The sequence below is a fragment of the Myzus persicae genome, unplaced genomic scaffold, assembly GCF_001856785.1.
Source record: "Myzus persicae strain clone G006 unplaced genomic scaffold, MPER_G0061.0, whole genome shotgun sequence".
In the NCBI taxonomy this organism is placed as follows: domain Eukaryota; kingdom Metazoa; phylum Arthropoda; class Insecta; order Hemiptera; family Aphididae; genus Myzus; species Myzus persicae.
In genome coordinates this window covers 116,177-122,418 of record NW_019104355.1, presented here as the reverse complement: position 1 = coordinate 122,418, position 6,242 = coordinate 116,177, and positions in this window count along the sequence as shown.

Below are 6,242 nucleotides of genomic sequence, written 5' to 3'. Positions count from 1 at the left end.
TGCGTGTGTTTATATTTTTCCACGTAATCTAAACATATTTAATATTTTAAAACGAGTGTAAAATGTATAGGTATACGTTCTTGGTAAATAATTATATGTCTACTTGGTATACTTGCCTACTTCATCTCTTACACACAGTGGCAATGTTTAAATTGTTAGTAAAATCAACAATTCATCGTATAGTAGGTATTGTGTGATTAGTTGATTTATGCTAGGTAAATGAATAACGACGTATTTAGAGGTGGTACTCAAAATTAAAATAAACGACGTATCATTATAGTAAACAATTCTGAAAAAATAATCATTCATTTACATTTATTTATACGTAATATGTAGTTTTTCGATCAGCAAACAAAGAATATTCTTTGTAATTTTCATTTTTTTATATCTGTATCGCAAATGAAAAATACAGCTGTGTTATAAAGGTTTTAATTTAATTTTAATTTATAACTAGTAGTTGTATTTCCCGAATTCATCCGGGTCGAAAATAATCTATCTCTAGTTTTCCGTTTTGTTTCACTTAAACCATGTAATATACAATTACAATGATTAATATTATGTAAACACAAAAAATAGAGATAAAGTCAACGAACTCTTAAGATTGGTATTCGTATCATCAAAAATATGTACAGAATTAAGAAAGCAAATCATGAATCATAAAAGTATAATTATTTTTAATATGTTTATATAATATAAGTATTTGATTTAATTATTTGATATATTTTTCAAATATATTTGTAAATGTATTTTTATGCGTCATATTTCTACTAATTATAATAGTAATATAATCTGTAGCCAATGGCACCATTTATATCAAAAAAATATTAGTTTTTCGTGAGCCCCCACGAAATTCATTGGTTTTGAGCCACCCTTAAATAGCCTATAGTAGTGGACAACATATGTTTTAAGCTGTCCCCGAGTCTCAATAAGAAATCTATTAATATAAATTTTATTGAAAACTGACCAGTCACCAGTAGGTTAGTTATTGAGTATAAACAAACATTAATTTATATATCTTTTTACTATTTATTATTGATAAATCCTAATTCCTATTTAAAATTTTACATTTTTCTTTAATTATTTTAATATTTTAGTGTTTTACATATCTTTGGGACTTGAATGAACAATGTTTCGATTTTTTTAAATGGTCGTTTGAAATGTAATTACTCATAATCTACCTATATGTTGTGGAAAGAAATATATGATTATGTAGCGTATCGATTCTTGTTGTATAATAGGTGTTTAATATAATAAGTTCATAGTTTATTAACCGCCCAAGCCCCACCTCACCTATACTCTGGATTCCTGCCTGACTTGAATGGTTTTCACGAGTGTGTCAATATCGTGTTAAAAATTGCACGTATATGTACAATGCACATAAAAAAATATCGTTTATATAATCGAAAAAACGATTGATTTCGAGTGTACAAAAAACGAGTTGCACTCGGCCTGCGTTTTGTGTGCCGTAACACCCGTGTGCCGCCGTTATATTGACTTGATGTAGACAACATAATATTATATTGTATTAATTATAACGTCCGATCCGCAACAGTTCTGCAGTACTTCTGTTTGTATTTTAAACGTTTGATGACTTCCTATAAAATGTATATATGTACATGAATATTATATAGGTATATAGGTACGCGCGCTGTTGCGTTATTATCAAACGTTTCGATACGCTTTCACGAAACGTTCGTAATTGTTAAATTACTCAACGGTTTAACATTTTCTCACGTTTTATTGTTGTGTTGTCAATGTTATGAATAAACTAATCTCGTTATTGTTCAAACAACAAACTGCGGCGTTTTGTTCATTTTTTTTTTTTTTTGTGCAATAAACGTCTGTTTTACACCAAAAACGAACCTACCGTGCAGCTTGCCGTGTACTACTATTCATACACAGGTTGTAGGTACATATATACATGTCTGTTATTCTGTATACTATTATATTAGTATCCACCTACATTTTATAAATAGTTCGTAATAATAATATGATTTATGATATATTTTCTTAGGTAACATCATAACAAGTAACAACGTATACACACGTCACACACACACACACACACACACACACACACACTTTTACGATATTTTGACCGTACCTACTGCAGTTTAAGAGGATCAATCGAAAACATAAATCCCATCTGTATATTATTCTGTATATACGCTGAAACCCGGCGCAATGATGATGGTGGGATTGGCTTGTACATCAGCTGGTATACATATTATTATTAAAACATACACTTGCAGATGTCGGATCCAAGCACGTGGCCGTAAATATTATGATTATGTTTTTTTTTTGATGGGGTGGCATGGGGGAAGGGGAGCGAGGAGGATTCAACAACTAATAAAAATACAAATCGTTTTCCCATTTAATTTTGTAATTTTATCACGTCCAATGTGTGAAGAAATAGATATTGTTACAAAATCTTTACTTCACAAAATATATAGAACCAAACAGTACTTATACACATATCGTTTTAATGTATGGAAATGCGAGAATTCGACTCAACTTGTCGTCATTACTACTGTAAGGTATTAAAACATATTATTGAATATTAAAAATAAAATATTAAATATTAATATTAAAAAAAAAAAGGTTTTCATTAGTGTAAGAGGTTAGACGGCGGACATCTTCCCCTTCCGCCGGAAACATATTTGGTTGGTTATGATTCATGATGGTGCAATACTTATCGGTTATTGAATTTATCAATACTGATTGTTCGATTTATACCGATTTCGGTTATTGCGGTCAGAAACAACTATGGTCATGAAATCGATTTCGGTAGGTAGGTACCCCGGTCACAGTCGATTTGATCGGAAGTCGATTATATTTCACGACTGATCGATCAAAAACCAAACATATTATTAACATTTGTTATTAATATATGTCAGAAGCTTAAAAAACAGTTTTTAAAATGTAAGCTTAATTATAACGAACAATATTGACCCAATGAAAAAATTGTAGGTGGTCCGGGTTCATAAGATGCGAACAATTTAGAAATTCTCAATAATTTATTTACACGGATGAGGCACTTGATTCAATCTATAATAACAATAATCTATTCGTATAGGTATGAACCTTTTGATATATATTTATATAATATATAATATCTTGTATTTGTCTATACTATCTTGTACTTGCATATACTATATAGTGTTTGGGCTAAAGACCTCATTGACACTTACTTATATAAATATAGTTAAACTTGAACAAATTCTTATTTTTATTCACATAATATTATAACTAAATACTTATTTGGTAGTTATTCTACGCATCATGTAGTTTATTATAATTTATAATTAATAATATTGATAATTAAATAATATCATTATTCATTGCACACGTATTTGTTTATATAATAATTGATAATATCTCGGTATAAAGATTTAAATTTGAGTATAATTGAAGCTATAGAAAGAGAATAATGTGTCTTACTGGGGTATCGCTTAGTACAAGGGCTAACTTACTTCTTTCGTATTACTTCCTTCGAACTATATCTTCATATCTGTCTTAACCTCCAAATTTAATTCCATTTTGTTATTTATAATATTGTTAATAATTAAATTGCGTGCAATTGCCCTTCGTCAGTTAATTCATCAACTACCTAGGTATCTATAAGTCGATAGCTTCTGCAGTTTATAACATATAATGATGTCATTTCTTTACAAAACTGACGTTTGTCGTTACTAAATTAAATAGGTAAAAATTAAACAATCTAACCTTCAAATTTGGACGAAATTAAATATTTAAACGAAGAATAACAATTTCAGTTATTTTGTTGTACCTAAGTTAAAAACATTATTAGTGAATCTTAAGAACTTGCAACTTTTAAAGTATACTATTACATATATTATATTTTATATGCAAATAGTGACATTATAAAATGCAATGTCTTCGGCAAAAAAATTAATTCAACCTATTGTATTATTGTAAAATAAATTACTTAAGGCTGATAAACCGTCTTCGTTCGGAATCGTTTTCGGTATACAATGATTTTATATCATTAAATTCAAATTTAACTCATTCATTTCAAATAAAAATCCATTACAGTGATCCACTCGAAACCCACTGCACAGCAGAGTAGTTCCCTGCACTTCCCTGCCATTTTAAAGAAGGGTTTTCGGAAAATATTATTTTGGAAATATAATCAAAACATTTTCATAATTGTGTATCAATTGCTTAAATATTTTAAATTCATTTTTTGATGTTATTTTGCTTTTTAGGTAGGTACACAATATTATTATGTGTAGTATGAAAAGTATTATTCAGATGTTATTTTACTAAATTATATTAATACTAAAACTGTTTAGCGTGGTACGTTAAGTACCTATTTAAGCTTTTATAAATTTAATTTTTATTCAATATAGACACTCGAACGGTAGTTCTTAAAAATATTAGAAAGTGTCTCCCTTTCGGACCGGCAAGACTATGGTCACATTAACACTATACCCACTAACCAGCTACGGATAAACCTATATGGTTATATACCCGCGATAACCGATCGGCAAGTACTCCGAACGAAAATAAACAGCGCACGATACCGCGGTATAGGTATAGATAGGTACTTGTACACACGTCGGATGACTGAGAGTGAAACGCGTGGGACGTTTGCCCAATTTATGTACGCCAGTTCGTTCGCATCTCTCGTGTTCACTTTATTTATTTCGCTGAATAATAATAATAATGCCTGTCCGCCATATCTGCCACTCACCTATACACTGACACTTGAAAACTCTGTATTCGTTTTGCTGTTTATTTTTTATGCACTTCACGAGCATGTTATAATAATATCGCCATTAAACCGTGATGATGGATTGGTTTATATATAGCAACATACTTTGTATATTATACCGACTGCGATGCGTACCCGCTGAACGATCTTGTGAATACACTTTAAAAATTATATTCCAAACAGACTGCAGAGCGACGCGGATAGCTATAAGTACACGAATTTAAAAGTATTTTAATTGTTTTCAAATACTGTTCAGTTGAAAAGTATTGATAAAGTACAAAAACCATACTTAGATACCGATATTATTTTATTTTTTTGGTTTCACTCGTTGGCTCTTTTTCCTTTGAGGTTTGAATTCGACCATTGACTTGTTTTAATTTTCAGGTGATTAATGTGTAAGTAGAGAGTGATGCTACCAGCTGTGGTATAACAGGAATTGTACAAATTAATTAGTCGTAGTCTGTTGTTTATATTTTACTGTTTTTAACGCACAACTACGTCGTATTGATTTCCTTATTGACTATTGATATTAGTGATTAAACATTATGATAACACGAAAATACGGTTTACTATCATCACTAAATTCCACAATAATTTTGATGTAAAATTTCCTCAAATCTACCTGTAACGGATACCCCTATGACCTATACCGGGGATGACAAATCCATGACACTCGAAAAGATTTTGAGCACTCAACAAATAAAAATATTTTTATTATATATATATATTTATTGGCAGTGGACGTTATTTACTCTCAGTCATGTCGCCACGGTGCAGCGCCGTGTCGAGCCAAATATGTCTATATTATTTGTATTAGATATAGATTAGTTAAAAACGTAGATAGCATACTGTACGCAATATAATATAATATCATTTTATCTACATATAAAATTGAATAATCGTTATTAACCGATGAAAGCCATATTATGCTCATAGCATGTACCCTCAGTAAATACTAGTCAGTACTAATACGTTTGTGGAAAAAAAATTAGTTGTACTGAGAAATGAACTGGAGGAAATACGGTGTGATAAGGCAATAAGCAAAAATAAATGATCTTAAACATAGGGAACAAGATTTTGAAAGTGTGGAATGCAATTTCACAAGTTTATTCTACTTTAAAAATAGTAACATTAGCTGTTTTGTCTATTTTTCTTCAACTTATTCATGTGTGTCACTATTTTCAGAAATTAATTTTATAAAATCTGATTCAAGACACTGACTGACTGATGAATGTAGTGCCATGCGTACTTTATTGAAAGTTACTAATTATAAACCAAGTATCAACGAGTATCAAGTATTTAACAAAATAAATCACATTAAAAAATAAATAATTTATTCATAAATTGTTTGTTATTATATTATTGTATCTAAACTCGCCTTTGTATGTTATTACATTAATTATACAGTCAAATTAGGATATTTTTGTTTCTTAAAATATAGTTAAATAGCTTATAAATATATAATATTTTTCATGACACGTTCGAAGAAAAAAAAAAAGTGATT